Here is a 12,309-nt window from a genome sequence, read left to right on the forward strand (position 1 = left end):
CGCCCAAGCTTTCTGAAGGCTGTCATCTGCTTCCTGCTCAGTCTGGAACTGTTCCCTTGAGGCTGGGGTCACTAGTTCTTCCTCAGACTGTGGACTTGGGCTTGGTCCCTCTGGAAGTGATGTAGGTGATGGGGTTGTTTCTGTTGCTGGTGAACCGCTCTCCGCTGGTGCACCTGAGGGTATTTCAGGCTCTGGCTGAGCCTTTTGGGTATGGCTGTCTGTTGTTTCTGCCAGTTTTGGCTCGCTGGCGCCCACTGGTGTTGAGTTTGAAGATGGGGTTGCAATTGCTGGTGCTGGTTGCTGTTCCAGTTCCGGGCCTGGGACTGGAGGTGCTGTGGCTGTTTCAGTGGTTGGCATGGAATCTGGATCCACTACCTCTGTCTGGGTCTCTGGTAACACAGACGGGGCCTCTGTGGACGGCTCAGGAACAGGAATGGGTCTGGAAGCTTGCCTGGTTTGGCTACGTGTAACCATTCCCACTCTCTTGGCCCGCCTCACCTGGTTGGCCAAGTCTTCCCCCAGTAGCATGGGGATAGGATAATTGTCATAGACTGCAAAAGTCCACATTCCTGACCAGCCTTTGTACTGGACAGGCAGTTGAGCTGTAGGCAAGTCTACAGCTTGTGACATGAAGGGATAAATTGTAACTTTGGCCTTTGGGTTGATGAATTTGGGGTCTACGAAGGATTGGTGGATAGCTGACACTTGTGCCCCCGTGTCTCTCCACGCAGTAACCTTCTTTCCGCCCACTCTCAAATTTTCCCTTCGCTCCAAGGGTATTTGAGAGGCATCTGGGCCTGGGGATCTTTGGTGTGATGGTGGTGTAATGAATTGCACTCGCATGGTGTTCTTTGGACAGTTGGCCTTGATATGTCCCAGTTCATTACACTTAAAGCATCTTCCATCTGATGGGTCACTGGGCCGAGGTGAGTTACTGGAGACTGGTGAGGTGGAAGGGTAGGGTGTCTGTGGCTTTACTTGGGTGGTATGTGGGGTCTTTGGCTGTCCTCGGTTGTAGGGTTTATGGTCTGTGTGCCCCCTGGGGTAATCGTTCCCCTTGACAGTAGCTTTCTTGCTTTCTGCCACTTCCATCCATTTGGCTCCAATCTCCCCCGCCTCAGCGAGATCTTTGGGTTTTCCATCTTGTATGTACCGTGTGATGTCTTCAGGAACACCATCCAAGAACTGCTCCATTTGTATGAGGAGGTGCAGTTCTTCCAAGGTTTGAACGTTGTTTCCTGTTATCCAGGCCTCATAGTTTTTTGCAATGTAGTAGGCGTGTTTGGGAAATGACACCTCTGGTTTCCACTTTTGGGTTCTGAAGCGCCGACGGGCATGATCTGGGGTTATCCCCATTCCGTATCTGGCCTTGGTTTGAAAAAGTTTATAGTCATTCATTTGCTGCTTAGGCATTTCAGCTGCCACCTCTGCTAAAGGTCCACTGAGCTGTGACCTTAATTCTACCATGTACTGGTCTTCGGGGATGCTGTACCCAAGACAGGCTCTTTCAAAATTTTCCAAGAAGGCCTCGGTGTCACCTGCCTTGTAGGTGGGAAATTTCCTGTGCTGTGGAGCAATAATTGGCGCCGGGTTGTTAGGGTTGGCTGGCACATGCAGCCAGCTTTTGCCAACTCCAGTTTATGTTTTCTCTGTTTTTCCTTCTCCTCATTCTCTTTTTGTTGTTTTTCCATTTCTTTTTGGTGTTTTTCCATGTCTCGGCGGTGGGCCGCCTCTTCTTCTGCTTGTTTCCTTCGGTAGGCCACCTCTTCTTCTTCTAGTTTTCTTTTGTGTGCTGCCTCTTTGATTTGTTCTTCTCTTTCTTTCATCTCCATCTCTTTTTGTTTTATTTCCAGTTGTCGCCTGTGTTCAGCTTCTTTGATTTGCTCTTCGGCCTCAATTTTTGCCTTAGAAGTCATGATTCCTGTTTTCTTGTGTTGGGGTGCCCTCTGGTGTTTATCTTCTGAACTGCAGGTTCTCTGTTGCCTCCTGTTGCCACTCTGCCTAGCAACAGTGCCTTTAGCTAATCTTCAATGTTAAGTAAACCTGAAAAACCACTTTATTTGCATGTATATAGTGCTGGTATGACTCTCAATGGGAGTGCTATTGTGTGACAAAAGACTCTTAATAGCACCTTAATGGTTTCTTGCTTAAGATGCAAGCTACAAACTGCCAGAGAGAGCAGAAAAAAAAATTCTCTCTGGTTCCCTTTTAAAACCAACTGTTTCTCTCTGCTAAAAAGCCCTTAGCAGAGAAAAGAAAAATATAATATTCCTACTGGCTTCTGGATTCTGTCTATATCCCACCACTGCTACACCATATCATAACCTTAGTCCCAGATTTGGACCTTAGCGTCCAAAATATGGGGGTTAGCATGAAAACCTCCAAGCTTAGTTACCAGCTTGGACCTGGTACTTGCTGCCACCACCCAAAAAATTAGAGTGTTTTGGGGCACTCTGGTCCCCCTGAAAAAACCTTCCCTGGGGACCCCAAGACCCAAATCCCTTGAGTCTCACAACAAAGGGAAATAATCCTTTTTCCCTTCCCCCCCTCCAGGTGCTCCTGGAGAGATACACAGACACAAGCTCTGTGAATCCAAACAGAGTGACTCCCCCTCTCCGTTCCCAGTCCTGGAAACAAAAAGCACTTTCCTCTTCACCCAGCGGAAATGCAAAATCAGGCTAGCAAATTCAACACACACAGATCTCCCCTGATTTCTTCCTCCCACCAATTCCCTGGTGAGTACAGACTCAATTTCCCTGAAGTAAAGAAAAACTCCAACAGGTCTTAAAAGAAAGCTTTATATAAAAAGAAAGAAAAATACATACAAATGGTCTCTCTGTATTAAGGTGACGAAATACAGGGTCAATTGCTTAAAAGAATATTGAATAAACAGCCTTATTCAACAAGAATACAAATCAAAGCACTCCAGCACTTATATTCATGCAAATACCAAAGAAAAGAAACCATATAACTTACTATCTGATCTCTTTGTCCTTACACTTAGAAACAGAAGATTAAAAAGTAGAAACTACTTCTCCACAGCTCAGAGAAAGCAGGCAGACAGAAAACAAAGACTCAGACACAAACTTCCCTCCACCCAAAGTTGAAAAAATCCGGTTTCCTGATCGGTCCTCTGGTCAGGTGCTTCAGGTGAAAGAGACATTAACTCTTAGCTATCTGTTTATGACAAGAACTCATACATTTGGTAGCCTTGTCATGCATCTAACAGATCTTGCAAGGGCTGCAGGTGACCAGCTATAGTTTCTCCCCCCTGATTACAGGGGAATGTCCTAGTTTTCAGCCAGCAGAGAAGTCTCACATCTCTCCCACTGTCTTCTATCCCTTCTAGAATAGAGCACAGGCACTGAAAAGAAGGAGGTGGCATTTTCTGGCAGGAAGGTAAAGAGATTAAGGGTGTGGGTCACAGAATTAGATACTGTTAAAATGGTGTCTTCTCAAAGCACCCCACACCCTCATCCATTACCTATCTACATCTCCCATTACAGCTCAACAGCTCCTAACAGCCCATCCACATCCTTCCTTGTAGGCTGCATCAGGATCTCCTGCCTTACTCATATCCCGCCCAGGCTCTCCTCCCCTCTAACAATTCTTTTCTGGGCTCCCTCCCTCTAGTAAAACCCCCGTCACCCTTCCTCCAATTCTGCAATCAATCTCTTCCAATACACTGGTCTGCTTCCAAATGCCAAATTCCTGATTCTGAAGCATGCAAAGAATATGAGTGTGCCTTCCTCACACCTGCTCTGACTGCTGTGGGTGAACCTGAGAGGAAAGTCAAGGACTCTCTCATATAATTAGAAATGTCATACATGGAGCTGCATGAACCTTGACAACTATGCCAAAGTGTCAAATATACTCACAATGGTATGGTGGCAATAGAACACTACCAATGTTTTTTAAACATCAAGTGCTAACTTTGCTCCTCTGATGGTTAGAAACCTAAGTTCTGGAACAGTCTTCCAAGGGGAGTAATTGGAGCAGGGTGGGGAGGGAAAGCCTAACTGGCTTCAAGACTGAGCTTTATGATGGGGATGGTATGATGAGATTGCCTAGAATGGCATATAGCCTTTCCATGTCTGCTATTAGCAAAGAATTTTTTCCCCAAGTGTCTGGCTGGTGGGTCTCGCCTACATGCTCAAGGTCAAACTGATCATCATATTTGGGGTCAGGATGGAATTTTCCCCCCAAATCAGACTGGCTCAGACCTACTGTTTTTTTTATCTTCCTCTGCTGCAGGGACATAGGTAACTTGCTGGCTTGAACTAGAGAAAACAGTAGATTCTTTGTAACTTGAAATCATTACATCAAGATTTGAGGACTTCAGTAACTCAGCCAGAGTTTATGGGCCTACTACATGGGTAAGTAAGTGGATGGATGAGTGAGGTTCTGTGGCTTGCAATGTACAAGAGGTCAGACAAGATGATCACACTGGTCCCTTCTGGCCTTAAAGTCTATGACTTAGCAGCAAAAAAATAGGATCCTTTTAGCAATCTCAGTTTTGAAGAGTTTTAAATCTTTATCTCAGATACAGATGGAAAATTCACAGTAGTTATTAAAATGATTGCATGGCTCACAGCTAAATGCACAACAGAAAATATATTTTTGTAGTTCTCATTACAGCAGCATCTGTAAATTACTGCTGTTTGAAATAATCAGGTTGTTTAATGGAATTTTTACCATTTAATTGAATCCTTTGCGCCTCTATCTGACTTTTCTAATATGATCTGTTTGTTGGATCTAGATGTAAACCTTTTCTGTGAGTGAGATTCAAACCCGCTCTGGTCCCCAACAAAACAAACAAGCAAACAAAAAGATCCGCTGTTCTTAAGGATAAATTTGCACCAGCAGGTTATTTCTTTATGTTCTGACTAAAGTTCTTCCTTTCACTTCAAAGCAACAGACATATTTTAACAGCTAAGAGATAACAGCTTTCGTATTTAAATGTATGTACATTTATACATAATAAATTGCATGGTCAATAACCTTATAGCTTTCCATTTTAAAAATACACAGTTTTATTGCAGCTCCACTCATGCTTTTTTCTCCCTCCAATCTTTAAATAATTGTGCCATATTCTGATTTCAGTCAGACCAGTAAGTCTTATGCAGAATCTAAATTTTCACTAAAAAATAAAGGTTTTAGGCCTTGTTGCAAACTTCTGAATGTGATTCTATACAATGTTGTCTTCCTGAATCAGCTCCATTTCTACTGCTCATAGCTATGCCATGAAACATGCCATTATGGCAGCAACTACGAGGTGATAGCAGGCAGCTCTGTGTTCCTGGGGAACCAGGGTGCAGTATCCAGCCTGTCGGATTGCCCCCTGCCCAGCCTCTGATTGAACGAACACCAATCAGAAAAAGACTTGCAGAGAGGAGTGAAGGGCAGTGGGAGACACACTTAGACCCCTCCTGACGACGGTGATAGGATTAAGGCAACTCCCCTAGCCTCATCTGCATCAAAGATGGGACAGAGAGGTATCTCCATTACCATATAGTATAGAGAACAGAGAACCACACTGAACTCTGGGATCAGAAAAACAGGGAAGCACTGGGGGGATCTCTGCTCCAGATGCTAATGAACCTATGCCTGCCCACACCCAGCTCAGCAGTTATCAGACCAATTCTAGTAATGAATCCTTGACTGATATCAAAATACTGAAGCTGCCTAATTGCATTGTGAGCTCCCTGGAAAGAACACCACCCATAGCCAAGAGTGATCAACTCCTATTGTCTAGCCTAAAGAAAATCCCCGAGTTATCAGTTTTCCCATAACAAATCTAGTGTTCTCATTTGAACCATTGTTGTTTCCCTATAAAAAACCCTACCCACACTCCAGTAAGTGTTCTGATGCATGGATCCAACTCTGCATCAGTTCCACTGGGATTTCATCTTCTCCTGACTGATCATGCTGGGGGCTCTGTCTGTCTCCAGCACTCAGGACCCTGAGCTGCCACCATCACCTGGGAACCCCGACCAGGTCAAGCTTCAGAGAATGGGTGAGATGCCAGCTCTCTCTCGCTCTCTCTCTCTCTCTCTCTCTGTGTTCTTTTCTACCTCAGGTATAACTTTATAGTTTTCTATATATAACTTTTATAAAACTGTTACATTGGTTTAGACTCTCCTTGTGTGGTTATCACTATTATTCAATAAATAACTTATGGTTAAGCTTATGGTTGCTTCTCTCTCTTTCTCTCTCTCTGAACTTTACTCTTTTGTGTTTTAGCTTCCCCATTTACTCTGCAGCAACACTTCTTTTACCTAAGCTAAAGATCCCTGTAGCGCCAAAAATACTGTGGGGTTTGCGCATCAAGTAGGTTACTACCAGTACAACTGTAACGTAAAAGTGGGGACAGGGACATGGTGAACCTGTGACATATGAGGATGACAGCTTGGAAGTGCTGCTCGACCCAGACTACTGAGTCCAGGGGCATATAGGGATTGCAGCCTGGAAGGACTGTTCGACACAACCTGCTCAGGCTTAACTATTCTGGTGCGGTACCTGTGGCATACAAGGATGACAGCTTGAAAGTGCTGCTTGACCCAGCCCACTGAGTCCAGGCATATATCAGGGGTCAGCTTGAAAGTACTGATTGATCCGGTCCACTCAGTGTGTGTGCTCTGTGTGTGTGTGTGTGTGTGTGTGTGCGCGCGTGTGCTCGTGCCGCACGTGTGCATCCTGTTCTGGGGCTGGAGGAACACAGCGTGGGGGAACCTAGGTCCTGCAGGATAGCTCCATTGGGAGGGACTTGCAGCAGGGAGAAGTAGGCTCCATATGAAAACACAAGTGACACAAGCAGTACATTAATAGAATTACAGAACACACCGCCACCACAGAAGAGTGACTCTAATAAATGAGTGTAGCTCAAAGTAACAGGCAAATCTGGTAACGGAGGGCGAAGAGATTGTGCAATGAGCTCCTTGCAGGTAGATCACTGGGACTGTGGGAAACTCATTACAGATTAGAGCACAACTACTTTCTTCTTGCCAGTTCAAACAATTAATCTACTTTGAAATACTGTTGCCTGTGTTTCAGTGCTTAGTAGTCGATTTAAGAGTTCCCACATAACTATTTCAGTCATTTAAAAGCATTCATTTACTATTTAACAATTCCAGGAACCAAACTTCCTTCCTTCAATGTACTTGGCAACATCCAACCAAAGGATCAGAGAAAAGCACTTCAGAAACAAGTTATCAGCATCTGATTGTATATTCAGAACAAATCTGTTGCATCACAGCTCCTATTTACAATGCTACACAATGCTTTACTATATAATGAATCGACAGTGAAAAGATCCATACCAGAGTGAAGCATTATGGACTATGAAAACTGAAACACTGGATATGTTCACAGATGCACTTTTGGAAACAATATGATTGCAATAAAAATTGCCTCACTTTTTCTGTGATGAGATGATACTACTTAGTGCCGCTCATATAGCTCCTTAGTTAATAGGGCTTAAACAGTGCATTTTTTTTAACAGTGCAAGTTTAAAAATGTATTTTCTGTCAATATACAACTGCTATCAGTGACAACAACTGAGACACTGCAAAAGAATGCAATGTTTCAATGTAAGTCACTGGAGAACCCTGGGAAGAGTTTCTTTTTTAGATGCCATAGCTCTGTTTTGTGAATCTTAAAAAAAGGATTATTTGGTCACTGGGTAGTTCAATCTTTCACAGATTGTCACTTTGCCTGCAGTTGTGTAAACTATTACTGGTGTATGCTCTTCTCCATGTCTCTATTTATGATTTGGGTAGATAGTATGGACTGGTCAGAGCTCCTCTGGACCATTGAACATCAGTGAATCTTATCTTTGGGTTTTCTATAGCACCTACCACCATAGTATCCAAGCACATTTTATAACTTCATCATTTTACTGGAAAATATTTGAAAAGATAAAATGTGCTGTTCCTATATTATGCAGGAGGCTAGACTAGATATTCCCAAGGAAAATGTACTCAAAAAAATTAAGATTTCAGTGATTAAAAAATGAAATATACGTAAAAAGTCAAGATCAGTTTCTTTACATCATAGCACAGGAATACACTTTCAAATGATGTGGGATTTAGGTTGCATACTTCCCAATAGGAGTCACAAGTTAAAACCCCAGTGAGCTTTCTGAAAATGTACCCTATACTGTAATTATCTTAAGAATAACAAATTTTTGAAGAAGCGACTCCAAAAATAAAACTTTTAGTGTTTGGTGCAAACGAGAACAATACGGATAGTACATTCTGCCTCGTCCTACTCTTCGGCTGAATTTAGAGTTTTAAAAACAGATGGCAAGAAATTTGAGCGATGGTAAAGGTCCTCTGGGTTTGATGTTCACCTGTCTCTTTTCAACAGTAATGTTTATCAGCACCATAAAAAGTAACAGAAGCTAGTATTTCCCTCAATTAATACCTACTAGCATCTGCAAACTGATATGTCCTCATACGATTACTACTATTGCACTTGACCTTGATATCGTGAAAAAGAATATGATTATGATAATAAGCCAATTATTTTTATACAATATAGCAATCAAAAAGATCACCATTCCCTCCTGTTCTCATGACAATAAATGAACAGGCTTCATTTCATTGTCAGTTGCTCCCTTGCAATCATCATTGAAATATTACTGGGTTTTTGTTAATTTCTAAAATAAAATTAAGATGAAGTACAAAAAGCATTAAAAGGTCTAAGGTTTAGAGTATTCGCAGTCGTATTTGATACATGTGTTTTATGAAGGTTAGGATAATTTCTTCTTTCTGGTACAACTGCCTATTTTTACTGAAAAATAGGCTGTTTTTAATGCAACAACCTAGATTTGAACAGTAGGTATGTGCCAAACACTTATACATATAGAGTGTATGTGTGAAGGGCAATAAAGATTTAGCTGTCATTAATTTGGAACAACTGAAGAATATGCCTATAATCACAGACACAAGCCAGTGATACCTACATATCATCATATATTCTGCACATGTGAAATATTTTACAGAACACAATTTTAGGAATGTTTGAGAGGGTTTTTTTTAAAAAATGATAATAGATTATAAACCAGAAGATTATAGATGGATTTGGCAGAATTCAATTTTATTTTATTTTTTATTTTGACTATTAATATCCATTTCTCTTTTTATAATTTTAACTATATTTTTAAAGTTGTGGAAATTAAGGGGAGGCTGGATTGGAGTTAGGGCAGTGCTGACAGTGGGGCTGCAGGGGGCTCTCTGTTTGGCTAAAAGGCCCAAGACACCCAGATGCAAGTTGCAGTCCTGGCCTGATTGAGCAGAGACGCTTCGCCATGGCAGTGAGGAGAAGGTGCAGCCCCCCGCCATGAGGGAAGACACCCAACTGCTAAACAGTTCCTACCCCAGGATGGCGCCCACACTCCAGACTGGTGAGCGAGTAGGACTGTGATAGCAGAGCTGCAGAGGGCTCCCTGCATGGCTGCGGGGCTGGTGATGGAGACACTCAGCAGTGGAGTGGCCTCCTCCATGGCCAGAAGCTTGTCATCCTACTTGTGACCCCAGTTGGGGATCTTTGCTGTGCCTGGTCAGGACCACAGCTTGCCCTGCACCTGCTGCTTCCGGGGAGCCAGTCTCTCCTGCCCTGCAGCAGCTACAGAGTCCTCCCTGCACCACTGCTGGGACAGCGAGACCTGATCCCTGCAGGCACAAGTTGCTGGGGGAGGCTGCACACACACCAATGGATATTTTTTCCCACCCATTTCAGAGTGTCAGCTAAAATTGGCAATGACTGACATCTATTGATTTAAAGCAAATCCTGCCAAGCCCAATTAGAAGCCATAACTATCATCTTGCCTGACTATCCCCATAATAAAGGCTACAAAACCTTATCCAATATTTCCTGCATCGAGTCTCATATTGGTTTAATTTTTATTATTGGGTATATTTCTTGTAGCCTGCTGCCTATAAAGAACAGATACCTAAGCTACCAAGAGTGCAACTCTGCCAGGCTCAGTGGGAAAGAAAAAATGCAAACTGACAAATGTAGATGACTTGAATAGTTTCTTCACATAAAAATATTGTTGACTTTAAGATTTGTTATCCTGAGTAGAAATTGGGTCCCATTAAAAAACCCATGCCCCAAGTTCACATCTCTAGCCCTGCAGAGTCATAAGATAATGGACTTTAAAGCCATGATATTTTTTAAGTATGAAGAACTGTCACTGGGCCAGAGATGAATCTTGCCCACCAGGCCATGAGTATGGGCAATTTGGGGTATAAATTCCACATGATGGGGGGAAGAAGAGGGAAACATTTATCTGGCAATTTATTTTTTATTTAAATAGCAACTGTTTGAAATAGTTGAGGATTTCTGATTTTAGAATAAGTCTCCAGAAGATGGTTAATGGGCAAGTGATGCAGGCATACGTATGTAATGAATTGCACAGCTATGTGATCAATGTTTGAGACAACTCAAATGCACAATGGTAAATTAGCTATTTTGTCCTCTGGGGAAGGTCTCTCCTAATCATCAGTCATATGGAGCAAAACCATAAACCTGTAACACTCTGAAGTTCCAAGTTTAATTGACTCACCAATTTAAACTTTTCCTACTCCAAGCAACAATCACATTATGTCACTTCCTTTACCCCCTACATAAGGATTGGCTTATGCAAAGCAGCGTTCACAGGTATAGTTACAGTCCTACCAGTTAAGAACAGGTTCTTGCTACTACAACTCAAAAATATTTTAGATTTTTCATGACATGAAAGATATAAAGCTAGCATCCCATATAGATCTGTTCCATAAAAGAGAGAGAAAGAGAGATAGAGATAAAATACCTTTTCACAATAGGAAGATTCTATTCTCCAGTGCTGAGAAGCTGTGATACAGATGTCACTATTCCACTGCACGCTGGGACAGAAGTACATGAACAAGAAGTCAGCCAACCCCAGCATAACAATTTCAGCAACAACCTGTAAATGAAATGATAAATAGAAAAGTCTAGATTTTAACAACATACCTTCAAATGTTCCTCCTGATCATTCACTAAAACAAAAGGGTATTTGGCCTATTGGTATAGTATGGTGACTCTCCATGTAAATCATGCACAACCCAATAATGAATTTAGCTTTCTGAAACCAATATTTCCAACATATGTGCATAAGCAAGTTTTAAGGCAGGGAGCTAAATTCACTGACCCTCTTTCCAGGCTCATTTTGCCCTGTATGCCTCAGGACACAATGTAATTTTCCTGAACGACTTTGTATTTAAACTTGCATAATAATGCCTGGGAGGTCATGCCGCACATTTTTTATTGTTTATGTGAAAAATTGTTGCCAGACAACTGTTTTGAATCTTTTATTCCCCTTTTTTCCCCCCTTATGCCATCTGATCACATTACTTGCCATAGCCTGAAAGTTCTAATTTAAATTGACATTAGTTCGAATCATGTTCTGATCCAATCCCATATTTTTCAAGATAAATTGAAGCAGACTTTTGCTTTTTCAGTCTGCATTTTTATATTTTGTTTTAAATAGAATGATCCATCATCTCTCCTCCTTCCTAAACTATCCCCAAATAAATTAGCACAAACTCTTTCCTGCTGCTAAATATTAATAAAGTCCCATCTGCAGATGGGAGACACACAATTCATATGGCCAACCACTACAAACTTAACCCAGCACATATTAGGTACAGAGTATCAGTAAAAAAGGATGAGCAGAAGTGCAATGGTAACCTGATCATGCATTTATATGGGGCAGCTGTGAGACCATCAAGTTATTCCTAGCTAGGACCAGTAGCCAAGACAAAGAGGGAAAAGTATACCTATATGTCTCATATATTTGCTAATATTCTCCTCCGCTCCATCCCCTCTGTGACACACTGATGGAATCTGGCCCGATTGCCCCTGCTGAAGATTATCCCAATGTAGGAAAGCCCACAACATGTGTATCTTGCTCTTATGCCACTCTCGCCCATAGCACCCAGTGATGAGGGGAGGAATCCAGGGTTGGAAGATAGCTATCCTCAGCAGGAACCATACACCAGCTGGCACAGATTACAGTAGATCTCACTCTGCTCTATTCCTACACTGGGTCCAGTTTCGAATCAGGGAGCCATAACCACCTCCCTGGGTGCCCCCAATATCTGCTACATCAAGCAAATCTCTGCCTCTGCCTATACTTCCTCAAAAGTGGCTATTCTCAACCCATACGTCACCTCTATTTTAGCCTGTGTTCTTGAAAGTAAAAGACTGGATATGCAAGGAGCAGAAAAATTGTTTCAGCTCAGTGTGAGGAGCTTAACTTAGCCTAAAGCTCAACCTTATTCA

General features: G+C 42.3%; 1 protein-coding gene across 6 annotated transcripts in view; it reads right to left on the minus strand.

Moving 5' to 3' along the window:
• Positions 1-12,309, minus strand: part of THSD7A (thrombospondin type 1 domain containing 7A) — a 586,917-nt gene that overhangs the window by 474,759 nt on the left and 99,849 nt on the right. For all 6 annotated transcript variants that reach the window (XM_030550674.1, XM_030550676.1, XM_030550675.1 and 3 more), the window contains exon 2: positions 10,817-10,951. The gene's annotated coding sequence lies outside the window, so the exon portion shown is untranslated. The remainder of the gene's footprint in view (positions 1-10,816; positions 10,952-12,309) is intronic.

The sequence above is a fragment of the Gopherus evgoodei genome, chromosome 2, assembly GCF_007399415.2.
Source record: "Gopherus evgoodei ecotype Sinaloan lineage chromosome 2, rGopEvg1_v1.p, whole genome shotgun sequence".
NCBI lineage: Eukaryota > Metazoa > Chordata > Testudines > Testudinidae > Gopherus > Gopherus evgoodei.